Here is a 24258-nt window from a genome sequence, read left to right on the forward strand (position 1 = left end):
GAGGGGCAGGGTGAAAGGAGAGAGAAAATATAGTTTATGGTAGTGGGGAGGTATGAATGGAGGGAGTTGCGATCAGCAATGGCAACAGTGGAAAAATACAGAAGTAGCTTTTGGGATAAGCTTATCATAAAGAATGTGATCCACCCACAACAGAGTTGGTGGTGTTGGAACACAGACTGAAGCACATTTATTATCATCTTTATTATTGTTATTATTATCATCATCATTATTATTATTGGGGGGTGTTTGTGGGGCAGGTGGGGTTGGGTGGCTTACCTGGTGCCCCACAGATGGCTGATTGGTGAGTGTCTGAGGCCGGATTTGGACCCAGGTGCTCCTGACTCCAGGGCCGGTGCTCTGGCCACTGTACCACCTAGCAATCCCTATTTTTATCATTTATTATTATTATTATTATTATTTTGTTGTTGTTGCTATCATTATTATTAACATTGTTATTATCATTATTATTATCATTATTTTAATACATTATGGGGGGGGTTGTTTTTGCAGGTCAATGGGGTTGGGGTGGCTTGCCGAGGGTAACAGACCTGGGTGATTATTGGATGTCTGGGGCAAAATTTGGGCTCCAGTGCTCCTGGCTCCAGGGCTATTACTCTGTCCACTTTGCCACCTAGCTGTCCCTATTATTAATATTTTTTAATTTTAATTTTTCCGCTTTCCTTTACTTTATTGCTCAGAAGTTTCAATATTTTGGGGGAAGTGGGTATTATGTTTACTCTTAAAGAAGAATATTTTAGTAATGTATAAAAAAACATAATTTGTACAAAAATAAAAATAAATAAATAGAAAAGAAAAATAAGGGAACTGATGAAAAAAATGTAAGGAAGGTGGCCTAGCTCCACCAGATATAAAATTATATGAAAAAAATGGCAGTTATCAAAGGTTACTTGTACTGGTTAAGAAATAGAGAAAAGCAGGGCGGCTAGGTGGCATAGTGGATAAAGCACCAGCTTTGGAGTCAGGAGTACCTGGGATCAAATCCGGTCTCAGACACTTAATAATTACCTAGCTGTGTGGCCCTGGGCAAGCCACTTAATCCCATTTGCCTTGGAAAAAAAAGAAATAGAGAAAAGCATCAGTGAATTAGGATAAGTTCAAAATAATCAATCAAATGACAATACTGTTTGACAAACCCAAAGACATTAGCTTCTGGGATAAGAACTCAATATGTAACAAAAATTGTTGGGAAAAGTGGAAAAAAGTATGGTAAAAACTAAGCAAAGACCATAGATAAATTAATAAAACAAGAAATAACCATCTATCATATCTATGAAAAGGTGACAAATTGATGATCAAACAAGAAATAGAATACATTATAAAATGCAAAATGAATGATTTGATTGTATTAAATTGAAAAAGTTGTGCACTAATAAAATCAGTGCTGATAAAATTGGAAGGAAAGCAGAAAGCTAGGAAACAATCTTCACAACTGGAGTTCTGATAAGGATTGGGAGTACTTGAGTTCAAATCCAGCCTCAGACACTTAATAATTACCTGGCTGTGTGGCTTTGGGCAAGTCATTGCCATTCATTGCCTTGCAAAAACTTTAAAAATAAATAAATAAAATAAAATAAAATAAAATAAATTATATAGGGAGCAGGATCAGATTTATAATGTTACAAGTCATTCCCCAATGAATAAATGGTCAAATGATATGAATAGACAGTCTTCAAATGAAGAAATTAAAGCTTTATATAATCATATAAAATGTTACAAATTATTTTTTATTAAAGAAATGCAAATTTATACAATTCTGAGGCATCACCTCACACCAATCAGATTGACTAAGATGACCTAAAGGAAAAATAATCAATGTTGAAGAGGTTGTGGGAGAATTGCGACATTGATGCATCGCTTGTGGAGCTGTGAACTGATCCAACCATTGTGAAGAGCAATAAAGAACTATGTCCAAAGAGCAACAAAATTGATCATACCCTTTTACCCAGTATTTCCAATTCTAGGCCTATATTCAGAAGAAATAATCAAAAATGGGAAAAATCCCACTTGTTTCAAAATATTCATAACAGCACTTTTTGTAGTGACAAAGAATTGGAAATTGAGAGGTTGCCTGTCAATTGGGGAATGGATAAATAATTTTGTTACATGAATATTATAGAATACTATTGTTCTATAAGAAACTATAAATTGTTAGACTGTGGAGAAGCATGGAATGAATTACAGAATTTGATGTTAAATGAAGAGAGAAGAACCAAGAGAACAATGTACACATTAACAACAGCGTTGTGAGATGATCAACTATGATGGATGCAGTTGCTCTCAGCAGTTCAGGGAGCTAATACAACCCAAATAGATTGGCTATGAACAATACTGTCCCTATCCAAGGGAATAAAAATAAAACAAAAAATCCCTCAGAATCTGATGAACACTATATTCCCTTAAAAAATATATCTTATGTATCATTCCCTTAATCCTAATTCCTTATACGAAATATGACTAATCTATAAACATGTTGAGCACAAATTTGCATGTACAATATTGTCCTGACTTTTCATTGCTGGGGGGCGGGGATGAGAATTAAAGGTGGATGTACTTGTAAGGTGGATTATAACTTAAAAATATACATGGGCATATAGGTGAAAACTGTAAAACTTTCTCAACATGTAGTGGGGAAAATATCAGTTAACTCAATTAAAATGTTCAAAACACAAGGTTTAAAGTAGGCTAAGTTTGTTTGTCTATCCATTTTTTTTTAGGTTTTTGCAAGGCAAATGGAGTTAAGCATTTTCCCAAGGCCACACAGCTAGGTAATTATTAAGTATCTGAGACTGGATTTGAACCCAGGTATTCCTAACTCCATGGCCAGTGCTTTATCCATTGTGCCACCTAGCCACCCCTGATTACAGATTCATTGGAGTATAATTTTCAAAATTATGACCCATGAAAGTGATGGAATATTTAAAAAATGAATGTGCTAAAGAGAGGGGAAACCCCAGAAGATTTTTTTTTAATTTATTTAACACAATGTGGTCAAGTGACTTTCCCGAAGTCACACAGCTAGGAAATTATGATGTGACTGATGTTGGATGTGAATGTAGGTCCTCATGACTCCAGGGCCTGTGCTCTATCAACTATGCCACTTAGCTGCCCCAATCCCAGAGGATTTTTATGAAGTGATGTAAAGTAAAGTAAAATAGAACAAGAGAGTAGAGAAACCAACAAAAGAATTACAACTAAATTCTTTAGGAAAAGGACCAAGATTGTCCCCCCACCAAAAAAACATATATCAGAAGGTGTCTTCCATTGCATCTTTGCAGAAGTGAGTAATTATGGGTTCAGACCACTACATAAAATATGAATCTTTTTTAAAATATTTTGGTCAACTATACTTAATTTTTAAAATACTTTTTGTAATAAATAGGATATTATGGGGCTGTGAGGGAGAGATTAAAATATAAATAAATTAAAACAAAATTATCAATAATTGTCTCTTAAAAAAGAAAAACAAAAGAAGGACATGGAAACCATGCGATGTAAGGAATCATTGAGGAATATACATATTTTATCTTGGAAAAAAGAAGACTTAGATTGAGGGAGGGTTAAAGGGTTCATGGAATTTATCTAAATATATTTAAGGTTTACCAAGTGATATGAGGAAAGAGAATTGAACCAAAATCAGAGGTTCCAAGTAACCTATTCACCAATGAGACTTTCTACATATGTGATCTTTAATAAGTCTTAACACTTGGGATCTAAGGTTCCTTATCAGTAAAATTACAAGGATAAATTGAAGCAGCACAGAATAGAAGATAAAGCAAAGATTTTAACCTTGTTAAGCCTCAGTTTTCATATCTGTAAAATGAGGAAGGCTAAAGTTCTTTTCAGTTTAATTAATGTTTTATTACTCAAAGAAGAACAAATAGACTTTTCAGCATTGCAATAAAAGAAAGATTTGAATTTAATATTAAAAAGAAAACAAAGAAAAAGAAAAACCTAAAAATCACAGTTAACCATTAGATAGATTTTGGAATTATGCTCAAATAGCAATAAAACTAATCAAAACTTTTGACCCAGCAATACCAATACTAGATCTATATCCCAAAGAAGTAATAATAAATAGGAAATGTCTCACATGTTCAAAAATATTTTAGCTACACTTTTTGTAGTGGCAAAGAATTGGAAATTGAGGGGAATCCATCATTTGCAGAGTGGCTGAACAAGTTATGCTATATGAATGTTATGGAGTATTATTGTGAATAAAAACAAATCATTAGTGGTTGGACATTAGAGAAGCATGGAAAGAATTACATTAACTAATGCTGAATGAACCAAGTAGAAGCTAGAGAACCTTGTACACATTAAAAACCTTGGATGACCTGCTGTAGACAATGTCATCTATACCGGAGTAAAAACTACAGAGTTTGAATGTATATTATGTCCATCTTGTTGAACCTCGTTTATGTTTTTCCTTACTTATTTTTTCTTTCCCCTTAGTTCTAATAACTCTTTCACAACATGACTAATATGTAAATATTTTAAACATGAATGTACATGTACAATTTTGCCAGAATTTTCACTGCTAAGTGGAGGTGGATGAGAAGGGAGAGTGGTAGAAAAATGTGGAATTAATAAATTTTCAAATGAATGAATGTTGAAACCCCAACATTGCATATAATTGGAAAAAAATAAAATTCAATTAAAAAAACAAAAAAGAATTAGTAAATTCCTCATAACTTGAAGTATCTAAGAAGACTTTAGATGATAACTTATCAAGGATGCCATAAAAGTTATTCTTTTCCAGTATAATTTGGATTAGATGGGCAGCGAAATCCATTTCAAATCAAAGAGTCTGTGGCCATATGTTTCCATAACCTAAACTAGATTGGAGCCACAAATCCATATTGTACAAGCTGTGGCACTGCAGCTTAAAACTGAACAAACACCCAAGGGGTCAATAATTAATTTGTTTAGGTAAAAGAATGTGCTTGTCCTAATAAAGATATGGGGTTGAATTATTAATTTTTTTGAAATTTTCACATTAAAGTTTTCTCAGTTATTCTTGCTTTGTTTGTTTAGGAGAAAACTATATAATACAGTATACATGATCACTTCCATTTTTGCTATTGTTCTTCGGTCATGTCTGACTCTTCATGACTCCATTTGGAGTTTTCTTATAAATGATACTGGAGTGGTTTGCTATTTCCTTCTCCAACTCATTTTATTGATGTGGAAACTGAGGTAGAAGTAAATGACTTGCTGAGGGGTCATGCAACTAATGAGTGTATAATGTCAGATTTTTTTAAAATTAAAGACTTTATTTATTTTGAATTTTACAATATTTCCCCTAATCATGGTTCCTTCCCCCCACCCCCCACAGAAGGCAATTTGTCAGTCTTTACATTGTTTCCATGGTATACACTGATCCAAGTTGAGTGTGATGAGAGAGAAATAATACCCTTAAGGAAGAAACATGAAGTAGATTTCAGGCCAAGATGGTGGAGAGAAGACAGGCACAGTTCTAAAGTCTCCTGATCTTTCCCCATCTATCATATGAAACAAACCTCTTAATAGAAATCCGACCCACAAAACCCAGAAAGAAAAGCCAGGAGAAAGAACATCTACGTCAGGATTTTTCTTTCCAAGCAGCATTGGAGGAATTTGGGTGGGTGAGCCTGGGCATAGAGGGCAGATCAGCCCTGGATCAGCCAGATTAGCAGCTGAATTGGAGACAGAGAGACTGAGGGACCATGAGCTGGACCTGCTGGATGAGCAGTGGGGCTAGACAGCAAGGGCTTGAGTCAAGTAGGGAGCAGAGGTACACTGACCCTCTGGAGTTGCCAACAGGGTTGGGGGGAGAGTTCCGGTGCAGGAGAGCTACAGACACTATCCCTGGGCTCCTCTGGTCTGAGGAACTATGAGTCCACTCCTCCATTGCAGCTGAGGCCTCTTCCCAGAACAAACAATAGCAGACTACATCTGCCTCAGGGATAGGTGGGTGAGCAGAAGAACCAGCTCAGCTGACAATAGGGGGAGGAATGACCTCACCCCAGGGTAAAGCCCACCATTGATTGAAGGCAAAAGTATTCATTAGCTCCAAACCCTCCCTTCAGGCTAAGGGAGTAGGCCTCAATCAAGGTCACAGATACTACAGAGAAAGCAACCAGCACCTCTAACTGGCCAGCAGGAGAAATTACACACAGTGAGTAAAACCTTTAGGTATCCCAAAAGCAAACCTCCCCAGCTCAAGGTCTTAGCAAAATGAAGAAAGGTCAGCAGAAAGGTGGATACATAGAAAAATTCTTGGAAGGAAAAGACTGTAACTCAGAGAGACCTAGAACTTCTGAAGAGAATATGATCTGGTCTCCAGCACAGAAAGACTTCCTTGAAGAAATAAGGAAGGAGTTTAAAAATCAATAGCAAAATTTAGAAAAAGAAACACAAGAGAAGATTAACACCTTGCAACAAGAAAATAAATCATTGGAAAATACAATTGGACAAATACAAAATGAGAATAATTCTCTCAGATCCTCAATTGGGTAAATGCAAAAATAAAATTATTCACTCAAAACCTCAATTGGTCAAATAGAAAGATCTTTCAAAAGTAGAATTGACCAATTGGAAAATGAATTGAAAAAGGTTAATGAATAAAACTCCTCTCTAAAAAAAAGAATGGAGTCTGCAGAAACTAATGACTCCATGAGACAGTAAGAGCCAGTTAAACAAAATCAAAAAATAGAAAAAATAGAAGAAAATATAAAATACCTCATCTGCAAAACCACTGGCCTCAAGATTAGGTTGAGGAGGGGCAATGTGAAAATTATTGGACTTCCTGAATACATTGAAGAGAGGAAAAAAAGCCTGGACTTAATATTACAAGGATCAAGTAATGGAAAACTGCCCTGATATCATGGAAACAGAGGGCAAAGTAGTTAATGAAAGAACACATTGATCCCCTCCAGAAAAAGATCCTGAAATGAAAACACCAAGGAATGTTGTGAACAAATTCCATAACTATCAGATAAAAGAGAAAATACTGCAAGCAGTCAGAAAGAAACAATTTAAATATCAAGGAGCTACAATAAGGATTATGCAGGACTTGGCTGCATCAACATTAAGGGATAGAAGAATCTAGAACAAGATATTTCAAAGAGCAAGTAAGCTTGGAATGCTGACAAGAATCTACTTTCCCACAAAGCTGAGCCTTCTCTTCCAGGGAAATAGATGGACATTTAATGAAATGGAAGAATTCCAAAAATTCCTGATGAAAAGAACAGAACTAAATACAAAATTTGGACATCAAACAGGAGGTTTAAGAGACACATGAAAAGGTAAAAAAAATGGTGGCAGTAAAAGGAAAAATAAAATGCAATCCAGTAAGTTGAAACTGGCTATATTCCAGCATAGGGAAAAAAGATTCTCATAAATCTTGAGAATTGTAACTCTAATAGAGGGAACATACCTAGCCAGAAGTGATGGACATTTATGACCTGTCCATGAGACTGCATTCCAATGAGATGTTACTGGCTTTAATCCCACTCTGGAGAAAGACTCTAATAACTCTCAAGAATTTGAACTCAGAAGTGACAGATACTCAGAATTTTCTATGACTCATATAGAATGATTTAAAAAACACTACCCCCTTAAAAAGGGGTCAGGAAAGAGACAGGAGGAGGGAGGGGATTGAATGGGGTATATCTCATTACACTAAGAGGTACAAAATACCTATGGTAATAGAGGGGAAGAAGGGAGATGAGAAACACCTGAATCTTCTTGTCATCAGACTTGGCTTAAAGTCACCCTACAAATACTCAGTTAATTTATAAAATATCTAACCTTTCAAGTATTAAAAGGAGAAAAGGGGAGGGGTCAGAGAAAGGGAAGGGGAGTGGGGGAAAGGGGAAATAACAAAAGGAAGGGAAGGGAAGGGAAAAGGGAAAAAGGGAAAGGGGAAAAGAAAGGGGAGGGATGATATAGGAGGGCAAACACACTGAAGGGGGTGGTATTCAGAAACAAAATACTGGAGAATATGGATAAGGGGGGGAAGGGTGGAAAATACAAACAGAGGGAAGGTAGCACGGAGGGCAATAAAGAATTAGTAATCATAACTTTGAATGTAAATGGGATGAACTCTCCCTTAAAATGTAAGCAAATAGCAGAGTGGATTAAAAACCAGAATCCTACAATATGCTGCTTACAAGAAAATCATTTGAAGCAGAGAGATACATATAGAGTAAAGGTAGAAGGTTCGAGCAAAATATATTTTGCTTCAGCTGAAGTAAAAAAAGCAGGGGTAGCAGTCCTTATGTCAGACAAGGCAGCAGCAAAAATAGATAGCATTATATGAGATAAGGAAGGAAACTTTATCCTCCTAAAAGGTACCATAGACAATAAAGTTATTTCAATGCTGAGTATATATGCACCCAGTAGGACTGCATCCAAATTCTTAGAGGAGAAGCTGAAAGAACTACAGGAAGACATAGACAGCAAAACTCTACTAGTGGGTGACCTCAACCTCCTGCTCTCAGATCTAGATAAATCGAATCATAAAATAAACAAGAAAGAAGTTAAGGAGGTAAATAGATTGTTAGAAAAACTAGATATGGTAGACTTATGGAGAAAATTGAATGGGGATAGAAAGAAATATCCCTTTTTCTCTGCAGTACATGGCATTTATACAAAAATTGATCAGGTACTGGGACATAAAAACCTAATAATCAGCTGCAGAAAGGCAGAAATAATAAATAAATCTTTCTCAGATTACAGTGCAATAAAAGTCATATCATTACTATCTGTTTAGTAGTTTGTATGGTTAGTGCTCTTTTTTGTTTATCTGCTCATTTTGAATGATGATCTACATTCCTGGGATATAGGGAGTATTGTCGCAACCTTATTTTGAGGGGGGCCAGGCTCTGATCTCTGGCTTATTTGTTGCCAAAGTGTTGCCTATGCAGAGGTTTGCTTTCTCCTTTGTGTCCTGGCTCTGCCTATACAATGGTTTATTTCCAACTCACTTCTCTTTATTGCCTCAGTGTTCTCAGGACTTAGACTTTGTTTTGGGTGAGGACCCTCCTTCCCTGCTGGCCTGCTATTTAGCTGAACCAGAACATGGGCTGCTTGTTTGCTGTCACATCCTGGACTGCTCTTCGGTTTGAGGGTACCAACAGGTTTTCCTGCTCTCCCATTTCACTAGATTTTAAAAAGGAGAACTTTTCCCCTTCAAAAACAGACCTTCACTGAAGATCCTGCATGTTGTCTACAATTGAGAACGTGTTTTTCTCTAAATTTTTTTTGATGGAATGTATAGTTTTAATGTCTATGTAGAGGTCTCAATTAATGTTGTATAAAGAAAATCTCTGGGAATCTGCTAGTTTCACACACTCATCTTGTCCCCACCACTAGAAGAACTCAATATTCATAACTCTTGAGATCTGAATATCTCTTAGTATAATTAAAATTAGACAAAGGGTGTGGGTATAGATTAATCTTCAAAGTGATGATACTTTAGCAGATATTTAAGCAAGTGGGGGGGTCATATTTCTATGAGAACAGCTGGAAGGATTGTACTTAAAGGCTCTGGGTATAAATGTATCATGAAGAAATTTTTCTTTACATGACAATTTAATGCATGAGAGTTGTATTTCTATTGGGACAGTGGGATGGAGTATAAATGAAAAGAGGGCGGGGGTACAAATTGAATACAATTTGATGATGTTCATGGTTCTTAAAGAGTCTGTGGACATGAAGTGTTTATATTTTTTTAGGTTTTTGCAAGGCAAATGGAGTTAAGTGGCCTGCCCAAGGCCACACGTCTAGGTAATTATTAAGTGTCTGAGACCGGATTTGAACCCAGGTACTCCTGACTCCAGGGCCAGAGCTTTATCCACTGCACAACCTAGCTGCCCCACATGAAGTGATTATTAAGAAATGATCTTTATCAATCAATCAATCCAGCAATAAGTCAATTTTGGAGAATTTTACTTCTATCAGGACAGATAAAAATGAGTATATCTTGATGGAGGTTGAGGATTCAAGACAAGTCTAAAACAATTAAGCTATTAATTGAATGATTATACTGAGAGAAGCAAGGCATTAGAGGATGAATAACACCACAGGAAGAGGTACAAAGAACCCAATATAATAAAGATAAAGAAGGTAGTGTGTGTGCTCTTTGAGTAAAGCTTACTATCAGCAGACTTGGTCCAAAGAGAAGCTCCATGAGTTACAGGGAAACAGACAAAAATGGGAGTAGTAGGGGACATCAGACTCCATCTTTAAGAATATAAATCCAATGATGAAATAAACAAGATGGAAGCTAAGAAAGTGAATAAAATTTTAGAGAATTTGAATATGATAGCTTTTTTGAATAAATAACATTAGTAAAATAGCTGGATATTAGATAAACCCACCTAAATCTCCAGCATTTCAATAATTGACAAACAAAGACCAAGAGCAAGAGATAGAAAGAGAAATTCCATTTAAAATAAAATACTTAGGAATCTACCTATCAAGACAAACACAGGAACTATTTGAATGAAAATACAAAATATTTTTCACTCAAATAAATTCAGATCTATACTACTGGGGAAATGTCCATTACTCATGGATAAGCCAAGTTAATGTAATGACAAGTCTACCTAAATTAATTTATTTTTTCAGTGCCATACCAATCAAATTAAATAAAGACTATTTCACAGAGATAGGAAAAAATAGTATGAAGATTCATCAGAAGCAACCAAGGTCAAAATATTTAAAGGGATGAATGAAAAAATACAAAGGAATGTGGTCTAGCTGAACTAAATATAATACTATATTATGAAGCAGCAGTCATCAAAACTGTCCAATAATGGCTAAGCAATAGAGAAATGAATTGATGAAATAATTAGATCAAAAAGAAACAGTAGTAAATGACAACTATAATCTGCTGTTTGATAACTGCAAAGTTCCAGCCTCTGGGATAAGAAAGCATTATTTGACAAAAACTTCTGGGAACACTGGGAAATAGTATTACAAAAAATAAGTATAAGCCAAAATTTCACAACCTATATCAAAATAAAGTCAAAATGGACATAAACTTTTGAGAAAGTATGATACCACTGAACAATTAAGATAATAAGAAATAATCTGTCAGATCTATGGAGATAAAAGAAGGTTATAAACATTCAAGAAATAGAAAACATACCTTGCAAAATGGATGAGTTTGACTACATTAAATTGAAAATTTTTGCATAAGCAAAACTAATACAGTCAAAAGTAGATGAAAGCAGAAAATAGGGAAACAATTATCACAACTAGTGGTTCTTATAAAAGACTCATTTCTAAAATACATAGAGAACTGAATCAAATTTATAAGAATACTAGTCATTTTCTACTTGATAGATGGTCAAAGAAATCAACAGGCAGTTTTAGGTGAAGAAATTAAAGATATCTATGGCCAAATGAAAAAATGATCCAAATCATCATTTTTTTTCAGTCTGTGTTCTGATAGCATCAGCTCTGTCTTGGGTGGATCACATTCTTTATCATAATTCCATAATAGAAGTTACTTCCATATTTTTCCATAATTTCTGTTTCTGATTGTAATTCCTTCCATCAACTCATCCCTACTACCATCTATTATATTTTCTCTCTCCTGTCCCTCTTCAAAAATGTGCTGTGAGGCAGCCAAGTGACACAACAGACAGATCACTGGCCCTGGGGGCAAGAGGCCCCACACCTAAATCCCACCTCAGAGACCTAGCAACCACCCAGACCCATGGTCCCAGACAGGCCACCCAATTCCACTACCTTACACAAAGTAAAAAAAAAGAAAATATGTTATATCTGACTATCCTCTCCTATGATCTACCCTCTCCTCTATCATCCACACCCCCTCCCCTTCTCTTGTCCCCCTTCTTTCCTTTTTCTTCTAGATATCTATACCCTATTAAGTTTGTATACTGTTTCCTCTCTGACCCATTTCTGAATGAGAATGAAGTCTCCATCATTCCCCCCTCACATTTCCCCCTTCCATACCATTGCAAAACCTATATGAAATGTCTTTTACATAAAATATCTTAACCTTTTCAACCTCTCCTTTTTCTTACCCCCAGTACATTTTCCTTTCACCCACTGACTCCATTTTTACAATATATTATATCTTCCAATTCAGCTCTCTCCTGTGTCTCATCTATAAAATTTCCTTCTACCTGCTCTATTAATTGAGAAGGTTCATATAAGTATTATCAGTATCATCTTTCCATGCAGGAATACATGCAGGTCATCATCATTAAGTCCCTCATAATTTACCTTTCTAATCCATTCTCTCTATGCTTCACCTGAGTCCTGTACTTGAAGATCAAACTTTCTGTTCTGCTCTGGTCATTTAAACAGGAACATATGGAAGTCCCCTATTTCATTGAAAGTCCATCTTTTCCTCTGGATGAGGATGCTGTGTAGTTGATTCTCAGTTGCATTTCAAGCTCTTTTGCCTTCTGGAATATTAAATTATAAGCACTGTGAGCCCTTAATGTATTTGCCGCTAAGTCCTTGGTAATATTTCAATTGTTTCCTTCTGGCTGTTTGTAATATATATTCTTTGACTTGGGAGTTCTGGAAATTAGCTATGATATTCCTGGGGGGTTTTGTTTGGGTGTTTTTTTGGATCTCTTTCAGTAGGAGATGGGTGGATTCTCTCAATTTCTATTTTACCCTCTACTTCTAGGATATCAGGGCAATTTTCCTGTAAAAATTCTTTAAAAATGAGGCCAAGGGGGCAGCTAGGTTGTTCAGTGGATAAAGCACCAGCCCTGGAGTCAGGAGTACCTGGGTTCAAATCCAGTCTCAGATACTTAACAATTACCTAGCTGTGTGGCCTTGGGCAAGCCACTTAACCCCATTTGCCTTGCAAAAACCTAAAAAAAAAAAAAAATGAGGGCAAGGCTTTTTCCTCATCATAAATTTCAGGTGTGCCAATAATTTTAAAATTATATTTCCTGGCTCTGTTTTCCAGATCAGTTGTTTTTTCAATGAGATATTTCACATTTTCTTCTAGTTTTTCATTTTTTTGTAGAATTATTGCGACTTGAGTTCTCTCAAAGTCATCAGCTTCCTTTAGCTCGATTCTACATGTGAAGGATTTGTTTTCCTCAGAGAGCTTTCTTATCTCCTTTTCCATCTGGCCAATTCTGCTTTTTTAAAGCATTCTTCTCCTCGATAACTTTTTGAACTCTTTTATCCATTTGACCTAAACTGGTTTTTAATGTTATTTTCTTCAGAATTACTTTGGATCTCCTTGACTAAGCTGCTGAATTTGTTTTCTTGTTTTTCCTGAATCTCTCTTATTTCTTTTCCCAATTTTGCTTCTACCTCCCCTTACTTGATTTTCAAAAATCTTTTTTGAGCTCCGTCATAGCCTGGTCCAACTTCTATATTTCTTGGACTCTTTAGATGCAGAAGTTTGAACTTCCTCATCTTCAGATAGTGTATTTTGGCACTCCATGGGACCAAAGTAATTATCTGTGTTCAGGTTCTTTTTTTTACTGTTTACTCATTTCCCTAGCCTGTGCCTGGTTTTGGGGTGCTTTCTGAGCTTTTGAGTATTATTGGAACACCCCCAGCAAGGACCTCAGTATGTGAGGCTCTGATTGCTCTCCTGGTCTGTTGAATGGCCACAAGCTCACCCCTCTGGGGCCCCAGACTGCCACCAGTGTCTGAATGCTGTCAAAGCCCCAGTGTCCTGTCCCGGGGCAGAGGACAGACCTCACCAATCTCCCTCCACTCCCTTACCTTCCGTGGGCTGAGCATTCAGGGGGCAGCAGCTAGCCAGCTCTTGCTGGGCAGCTCCACAGGTCTGCTTCTGTTTCTTGGGATCTGGGCTGGGCTGAGGGCTGCAGCCACACTGAGGAAGGCCATGCTGTCCTATGCTTTTGACTCACTCTGGCAAGGGTCTCCATGCGGATCTTCCAAGTAGTTCTTGGTGCTCCCTGGGGTGGCAGGTCAGGAAAATGCTTCTGCTGCCAGGAGCTGGATCTGTTCCCAGAAGGCTGAAGCTCCTTTGCTCCAGTGTATTGTCACCCTTCTATTCCCATGAAACAGAGCCTTCCCAAAATTTTACAGGTTACCTTGGCCTAGTGAATTGCCTCACTGTATCTTTCTGTGGGTTCTGTCTCCCAAAAATTTAGTTAGAGTCATAATTTTAAGGTTTATGAAATATTTTGGAGAGACCACCTAAGAGAGGATGTTCTTCTGCCACCATCTTGGCTCTGCCCCCTCCCAAATCATTGATAAGAGAAATGCAAATCAAAACACCTATCAAATTGTCTAAGATGACAAAAAGAAAAATGATCAGTGTTGCAGAGGATATGGGAAAAAATGGGACACTAATGAACAATTGGTGGTATTGTGAACTTATCAAACCGTTCTGGAGAGCATTTTGGAACTATGCCAAAAGTTCAATGGAACTGTGAATTCCCTTTTATCCAACAACAATAATAATACAAGGTTTATATCTCCAAAAGATCATTAACATGAGACAAATACCCCCCCCAAGAATAAAATATTGATAGTTGCTCTTTTTGTGGTGGCAAGGAAATGGAAACTGAAGGAATGTCCATCAATTGACAAATGTTTGAAGAAGTTTTGGTATATAAATATTATGGAGTGCTTTTTCTCTGTAAGAAATCATGAGTGACTGAACTTTAAAAAAACCTGGACTTGCATGTTGCTGAGTGAAGTAAGTAGAACCAGGAGAAAATTGTACAAATCATTTGCAGGGTTGTGAGAGATATATCAATAATTATAGGCATAACTCCTCTCAAAAGTTCACTGATCAAAGACAACCCTGAGGGACCTGTTATGGAAAATGGCATCCACATTCAGAAAGACAATAAAAAAAAAAAAAAACTATGGAGTCTTTGTCATGGTTCTTTGTCATGGTTCTAATTCCTCTTTCACAAAATAGTTCTTATGGAAATATGTTAAACATGATGGTACATGTAGAAATTTTACCAGATTGGACACTGCTATGAAGAGGGAGGAAGAAAGGGAGAGTGTTAAAATACGCGAAACTCATAAACTTACAAATGGAATAATATCAAAAAGCTAACTTTGTTGAAATTGGAAAAAATAATTTTTTTTTATAAAATCAACAATTAAGCATCAAATCATGTATACTGAAAACAAAAGGTAAGATGAATGAAATTTAAATGTAAGAAAATTATTGACTTTATAAATAAAGTTAGGAGTTGGATTTTTTTTTTTGAAAAGGCCAATTAGATAATCTATTACTTGTTTTTATTTGAAAAGAAGAACAAATATCCAGTATCAAAAATAAAAAGGGTAAAATCATTATCACAGAGGAAGCAATTAAAACAATTATTAGAAAATATTTACCCTAATCATGCCAATAAATCTGACAAATAGCAAAAAATAATTATGAAAATAACAATTATTCAAATTTATAAATATAGAAATATTTTCCCTAAATAATTCCATCCTTGAAAAAGAAATTGGACATCTCTAATGAACTATTTAATAAAAATTGCAAAAATCATATAGGTTCACAAGCAAAATCTACCAAACGTTTAAAGGACAGTGGATTCAAATATTAAATAAACTATTGGAAAAATAGGAAGAATCCTATCAAACTCCTTTTATAGCACAAATTTTGTACTTTACCCAAAGAAAGAAAAACATATAATAATTTCCTAATAAATACTGATGAAATTTTGAAATCAAATCCTATTAAAGAGAATATAGCAATATATCACAAAGACAAGGCACCTATTTCATTAACTATCCATCTTTTCCCTTATAGAAGCATGCTCAGTTTTACTGGGTAGCTGATTCTTGTTGTAATCACAGCTCTCTTGTCCACTAGAATATCGAATTCCAGGACTTTTGATCCTTTAATGCTCATACTGTCAAGTCCTTTGTAATCCTGATGGTTACTCCTTGGAATTTGAATTGTTTTTGTTTTTGTTTTTGTTTTTGTTCTTTCTGATTGCCTGCTGTATTTTGTCTGTGACAAGACAATTCTGGAATTTGGCTACAATAATTCTTGGTGTTTTCATTTTGAGATCTCTTTGAGGACATAATCAATGGATTATTTCAATGACTACTGTATTATCCCCTTGTTGATCCCTTGAAAAATGTTTAGATGTTTTTGTTATATTGAATTTCATATAGGTAAATAATTTTAAATTACCTCTCCTGGATAAAATTTCCATATCAGTTGTTTTTTTCCAATGAGGTAGTATGCATTGTCTTCTACTTTTTCGATTTTTGGATTTTGCTTAACTGATTCTTAATGTCTCATAGATTCTTTGGCTTTGACATGTCTGATTCCATTTTTTAAGAAATTATTTTCTTCAGTTAGCTTTTGAATCTCCCTTTCCATTTGCTCAATCATATTTTTAGAGTTCTTTTCATTGTCCATTTTAAAGTATTTATTTTCTTCAGTCAAAATGTGTCCTTTCTTTTGCAAGATACTGAATTTCCTTCCTCAGTTTTTCATACCAGATTTTTAAAATTCTTTTTACCCTTTTCCAAGAAATATTTCTTGGCTAGAGACCAATTCATATTCCCTATGAGCCTTAATATATACTTTTTCTGTCTTCCTCTTCTGAGATGGTATTTTGCTCTTCCTTACCTTTAAAGTTTCGTTCTATGGGCACAAATTTTCTCTGACTTTTCTCAGCCATTTTGGTCTCTACTGTTCCAGCTTTCTTGTGTTGGGAGAGGAGCCTTTACAAACTTTCTGTATTGGGAACATAGTGTCATGTTCACTGGACTGGAGCCAATCCAATTGTGTCAACTAAATAGGAGCACTGGTATACATATTTTGGAGCCCTCCCAATTCACTGTTGTGTCATTGATCTGCTGAGAAATGATCTGAGGGTCTCCAATACAGATAACTGTTGTGGCTGACAGCTTCAGGCTGACCTCCTCTGTACCTTACACACTCTTATCTCAGCTCCCTGAGCTTCACTCTGCTCCCTGCATTGTGCCATACTTCCCTTCCTCTGTAGCAATATTGACAATTTCTGAAGTCCTTTCCACACATCTTAAAGCTGGAAACTGCTCTAATCTGTTCTTTTGTGGTTTCTGTTATTCTAGAATCCATTTAGAGACTTGATTTTGATGAAGTCCAGGAGAGCCTAGGGAAGTTCCTGACTTCTCTCTGCAATCTTGGCTAAATCACGATTGATTAGAGAAATGCAAAATAAAGTAATGCCAAAATGCTACCTCACACCTATCAGATTGACTAATATGACAAAAAAAGTAAAATGATAAATGTTGGAGAGGATGTGGGAAAATTTGATTGTAGAGTTGTGAATTGGTGAGCAATTTGGAACTATGTCCAAAGTGCAACCAAATTGTGATTATCTTTTGATCCAGTGATACTATTTCTAGGTCTATATACTATATATATTTTTCAGCAGTGTTGTCAGATAAATTCATTTAGAATAGAAACAAAACCAATGTCACTTATACCACAGATACTAAATTTTTAACTTTATTCCCCAAATTATAAATAGTCAAAGGATATGAACAGGCAGTTTTCAAATGAAAAACTTAAATATATATATATATATATATATATATATATATATATATATATATATATATATAATCTTATGAAAAAAAGAGAAAATGATCATTGTTGAAGAGGTTGTGGGAAGATTGGGACATTGATGCATTGGTGGTGGAGATATGAATGGATCCAACCTTTCGGGAGAGCAATATGGAACTATGCTCAAAGAGCAATAAAACTGATCATATCCTTTGATCCAGCAATTCCCATTATATATCCAGAAGAAATTATTTTAAAAGGGGAAAGTCTTACATGTTCCAAAATATTCACAATAGCTTTTTTTGTTGTGGCAAAGAATTGGAAATTGAGGGGATGCCCATCAATTGAGGAATGACTAAACAAGTTACAGTACCTGAATACTATGGAATATTATTTTTCTATAAGAAAACATAAATGCTTGGACTCTAGGGAGGCATGGAATGACTTATAGGATCTGATTGCTTAACAAAGGGAGTAGAGCCAAAAGAACAATACAAAAATAACAATGACATCATGAGATTAACCTTGATAGAAACAGTTCCTCTCAGTAGTTCAGAGTTAAGACAAATATATTAGACTGGTTCTGGACAATGTTATCCCCATTCAGAGGAAGAAAAAAACAAACAAACAAACACACACACACACACACACACACACACACAAACACACAATCCTTCAGAATCTGATGAACTCTTTATAAAAATTATTTCTTATCTATCTCTTTTCCTTAATCCTAATTCTTCATACAGAAAACAACTAATCTGTAAACATGTTTATCAAAACTATATATGTGAATGCTAATCTGACTATTCACTGCTGAGGGGAGGAGGGTGGGAAGGGAGGGTGGAAGGAAATTTTGTAACTTAAAAATATGCATATGCATATGGATGGAAATAAATAAATTTTAACTTGAAAAGGCTAAATTGGAGAGAAAATTGGTGTTTTTTTGTTCACAGATTATTGCATTCAATGCAGCCTCTGAGGGTGAAATGGAAAAATATGGATTAAATATCTGCTGCTTGTGTGAAATTTGATCTATTAAGACCATGGAAACACAGGTTTTCCACTAGCCAGCACCACACCATCGATACATGGAAACACCAGATTGATCTAATGGAGAACATAGATAAATTTACTTTCCTTGGGAATATACTTTCCAAGTATTTACAAATAGATTATGGGATTGATGCATGAATTGCCAGAGCTAGCTTAATGTGTGTGAGGTTCCAAAGGAAGTGTGGGAAAGAAGGGTTTTAGATTGCCTTTGAAATTGAAGATCTACAGAGCCATTGTACAGAACTCATTGCTCTATGCTTATAAATCCTGGAAAGTATACTGTCTCCATGTGAGAAAACTGAATCCCTTTCTTTTGAATTGTCTTTGAAAGATTCTAAAGCTCTCCTGGCAAGATAAGGTACCAGGCATTAATGTACTTTCTCAGTAAACTGCTAAGTATTCAATCTTCAAAGAATGCAATATGACCTGTCAACCATAGTGTTCAAATAACAATTGTATCTTTGTCTAAAACAGTAATTTACAGAGAAATCACACAAGACAAGCACTCACATGGAGGTCAGAAGCAATATCAGGAAAAACTTAACATTTCTCTGAAGAACTTCAGCACTGATTGCATGTCACAGAGACACTGGGAAAGGATTGCCTAGTATGGAATGCTAGCATCAAAGAAGGCTCTATGAGAAAAACAAATCACAGAAGCTCAAAAGAAATGTGAAATAATTACATTCTTAATGTTCATGTGAACTATTTGTGCTTGAACTGTCATAGAATATTTAGAGCTCATATTGGTCTGAGCAACCAAAACTGAACACACTATACCTTGACCCTAACATAGATGATTTTGATCCTCCTCAAGAACAAGCAACCACAATCATTATAGAAATATTTTTTACAATGCATAATCAAATTTCTTACCTTCTTAATGATAAGGAAAGGTGGGGAAGGTAGGAGAGAATATCGTTCTCAAAATTTAAAGAATATGGAAGTTAAAACTGTTTATACATGAAATTGGAAAAATAGTAAAAATAAGACATTATATAGTTTAGTGACATTATATAGTTTTTTCTTTGAACATTTTTTGGAAATTTCAGAACTCTAAAATGTAATATTTGCTATTTTTTTTCTTGTTTTTCAGTCATGTTTCACTCTTCATGACCCTATTTGAGGATCATGATCAACCACTGGAGTGGTTGATTATTTCCTTCTCCAACTCATCTTAAAGATATGGAAACTAAGGAAAACAGGCTTAAGTTATTAGCCCAGGTCACACAGTCAGTAAATTCTGATATCAGATTGGAAGAAGTCTTCCTAACTTCAAACAGATATCTTCTAGCACTCTATTCACTCTTCACTAAAGATGTAATGCGGGGGGGGGCACAGTCAAGATGGTGACAAGAAAAGATCGAGTCTTAGGTACTCTCTGATAAAACTTCTAAACTAAGGACTCTAACTAAACTTTTGAGAGACAGAACCCACAAAGGGACCCAGAGAGGCAGTTCTCCTACTCAAGGTAACCTGGAAAAGAGCAGAAAGGCTCTACTCCCGGAGGTTGGAGGGGCAGCGCACCAGAGGGGTGGCCCACCAGAGGGAAAGAACTTCAGCCTCCCAGAGGGAGCCCCAGGGCACTGGGAGCCCCAGCTCACAGCAGCGGGTGAGTCTCCTGAGCTACACCCCGGGGAGCACCGGGCACAAAGTGGGGGAACAGCTGGGGACTTCTAGCAGAGCGAGCACATGGAGCCCAGCCCTCAGGGCACACAGCTAGCAGCATGGTCTTTCAGCAGCCCAGGGAAACAGAAGCAGGGGGAGCTGGTAAGCAGGAGCCTCCAGGACATGAGCCCATTGAGCTGAGGGAGGGAAGTGAAGAGAGACTTTAGAGCTCTGTCCTCTGCCCCTGGAACAGGACTCTGGGGCTCTAACCACATTCAGATCCTGATTGCAGTCTAGCCCCCGCCCCATAGAACAGCAGGGAGCCCCCCACCCCAGCCCCGTGGCAAAGGGGGCCGCTTATGGTCATTCACAGACCAGGAGGGAGGACAGAGCCTCACACACTGAGACCCTTGTGGGAGTGTCCCAAAAGTTCAGGAAGTACAACAAAACCAGGGCCAGGCTGGGAAAATGAGCAAGCAGAGAAATAAGAGAAACACCATTGAGAAATATTTTGCAAATGAGCCCAAGAAGGATCAAAATACTCAGTCTGAAGATGAGGAAGCACAAACTCCTGCATCTAAAGACTCCAAGAAAAACAGAAATTTGGCTCAGCCTATGACAGAGCACAAAAAAGACTTTGAAAATCAAATGAGGAAGTAGGAAGAAAAAGTACAAAAAGAAATGAGAGAGATGCAAGAAAAACATGAAAATGAAGTCAGCAGCTTAGTCAAGAAAATGCAAAAAATTGCTGAAGAAAATAGCATGCTAAAAACCAGCTTAGGTCCAATGGATAAAACAGCTCAAAAAGTTATTGAGGAGAACAATGCTTTACAAAGCAAAATTGGCCAGATAGAAAAAGAGATAAGAAACTTTCTGAGGAGAACAAATCCTCCAGACAAAGAATAGAATTCAGGGAGACTGATGAATTTGCCAGAAAACAGGAATCAATACTTCAAAACCAAAAAAATGAAAAATCAGAAGAAAATGTGAAATATCTCATTGAAAAAAGAACTGATATGGAAAAACAGACTTAGGAAAGATAATTTAAAAATTATTGGAATACCTGAAAGTCATGATCAGGAAAAGAGCCTTGACATCATGTTCAAACAATTATGACAGGAAAATTGCCCTGATAATCTAGAAACAGGGCAAAATAGAAATGGAGAGAATCCACCGATCCCCCCAAGAAAGAGATCCCAAAAAAACAACCCCTAGGAATATTATAGCCAAGTTCCAGAACTCCCAAGTCAAAGAGAAAATATTACAAGCAGCCAGAAGGACACAGTTCAAATATCATGGAACTGCAGTCAGGATCACACAGGACTTAGCAGCATGGACTTTCAATGAACCAGGGGAATTTCAAATGTTCCTTTTGGAGTGGCCAGAGCTCAACAGAAGGTTTGTTCTTCAGATAAAGGACTCAGGTGAAGCATGGAGATTGGAGGAGAGGGGGAAAATATGAGGGACTTAATGATGATGAACTGCATGTATTCCTGCATAGAAAAATGACACTGATAACACTCATATGAACCTTCTCAGTTAATAGAGCAGGTAAAGGGAACTATTATAATTGAAGCACAGGGGAAAGCTGAATTTGAAGGTAAAATATGGTGTAAAATGGAGTCAATAGAAAAAAAGGGAAATGTAATGGGAGAAAGAAAAAGGAGAGGGGAAATAGGCCAAGATATTTCATATAATAAGATTTTTCTTTATTACAATGAGCTATTGCAACGATATGGAAGGGGGAAGGCAAAGGGGAATGAGGGAAACTTTGCTCTCATCAGAGGTGTCTAGGAGAGGAAACAGCATATATACTCAATGGGGTATAGACATCTGGAGCAAGAAGGTGGGGGAAGCAGGGGGAAGGGGTGGGGATGTGAATAAAGGAGAAGAGGATGGACCATGGTGGAAAAGTGGTCAGATATAACACATTTTCTTTCTTACTTCTTTCAAGGGGCTGGGATTGGAAGGCCTGTCCAGGATCATAGGGCCAGGTGGATTCTGGGCCTAAGGGTTAGTATGGGGGCTCAGGGCCTCTTGGCCCCAGGACCAGGGATCTGTCTGCTGTGCCACTCAGCTACCCTACAGCAGAGTCAGAGTGAAAGTAGAGAGAAAATATAGTACATGGTAGTGGAGAAATAAGAAAGGAGGGAGTGGCGATCAGCAATGGCAACATTGGAAAAATATGGAAGTAACTTTTGTGATGGACTTATCATAAAGAATGTGATCCACTCATGACAGAGTTGATGGGGTTGGAACAAAGACTGAAACACATTTTTTGTTATTATTATTTGGGGGAGGGTGCAGGGCAAATGGGGCTGGGTGGCCTGCCTGGGGCCACATAGCATGGTGATCTTTGGGTGTCTGGGGCCGGATTTGGACCCAGGTGCTAATGGCTCAAGGCTAATGCTCTGTCTGCCACCCAGCCACCCCTACTATTATTACTATTTTATTTTATTTTGGGTCTTTTTTTTCCCTTCTTTTTGGTTTTTGCAGGGCAGTGGTGATCAGGTGGTTTGCATGTCACACAACTAGGTGATTGTTGGGTCTATGGGGCTGGATGTGGGCTCCGGTGCTCGTGGCTCCAGGGCTGGTGCTTCAACCATTGCACCACCTGGCCATACCTACAATTATTACTATTTTTTTTATTTTAATTTTTTTTCCTCTCCCCTTTACTTTATCACTCAAGCAAGTCTATATTCATGGGGGGGGTGAGTATTTCATTTACTTTTAAACAAGAATATTTTGTTAATGTAAAAAAAAATTTCTACAAAATGAGAATAAAAAATAAAATAAACTAAAGAAAGAAAGAAAGAATTATGTAATAGAGGATCCATTGTAATTCTGATGTACTAAAACTCTCTCAACAAAAATCATAATACTCTCATCATTGTACAAGAAAATCTCTAGAATTCATACTCTCAAACAGACTTAATACCACTGGAGTTAAATGAAGGGCTGAGCTTACTAAAACCTTCAGTTTTCCTAGCATTCCTGCTCTTTCCCATACACGTATTTACTAAATTTTCCTAAATGAAATCAACCTCTCTCTAAACTAAACTTTATATTCATTCCAGAATGATCATTAATACATTACATACAGTCAATATTCTTTGCCCATGCTTATTCTCACCATACTCAGAAACTATTTTTAACCAACACACTGGCTACAATTTAATTCAGCTTAATGTTTCTTAAACAACTTTGCAGCAAAATTATTAGTTAAAAATGGTTTTATGACCCTTTAAGTTCAGATGTTCAGCTGAAACTCTTTCCTGGCATCCTCAGACTCTGCCAATATCCTTTTTATCTTCCCATTTCCAAAATAGAAGGAGAGCAGCTCAAGAGCTTGTCCTATAGTGTTCTCAGAGATAAAATTGTCAGCATCTTTAATGTTCCCCTGCTGTGGAAGGTGGGGCATCTCCAAAAAGCTGGGATATGATCCTCCTCTTCTCCTAAAAAGAATATAACTATCCTTTGAACTTACTTGTTCTAGGAAATTAGGCTGAATCACTGGCTCTACCATGTAAAGACAAAGTCAAGAAGTGTTTCATCAGGTGAACTCCATATCCTTGACAAATATACTTTCCACGATACTGTCAAGTAGACTTCTCTTTAAATAATGTTTGCTGGTCTACTGGTGCCTCAGTTAAACCTCAGAGGTTTAACCATTGAATTGATCTGAGTTATGCCTGCTCCAAATTGTACAGTGTATTTTACATCCTCAAAAAGCACTTCTGTCTTAGTAACAGTTTTCTCCCATTAGGACATCACATAATTCCTTATCTTCTCCAAAAACAATAGTTATCCAGTCTTTCTGTTCTCCCTCTGATATCAATCTTTATCCCCCCCTTTTTACCACTCACAATTCCTTTCCTTCTTCATAGTTTTTTAAAAGCTAAGCCTTTACAAGGTCACAGTTCCAGGTCACATTCATTCAGTCATTAAATTTAGGTAAGAGAGCCAAAGAGAAACATGAGGCAAAGAGGCAAACAATGATCACATCAAAAACAGAAAAAGTAAAAAACAATTTGTTTAGAGAGTAGCACACTCAAGGTATCTTT

The sequence above is a fragment of the Macrotis lagotis genome, chromosome 1 (genome assembly GCF_037893015.1).
Source record: "Macrotis lagotis isolate mMagLag1 chromosome 1, bilby.v1.9.chrom.fasta, whole genome shotgun sequence".
NCBI classification, from domain to species: Eukaryota; Metazoa; Chordata; class Mammalia; order Peramelemorphia; family Peramelidae; genus Macrotis; species Macrotis lagotis.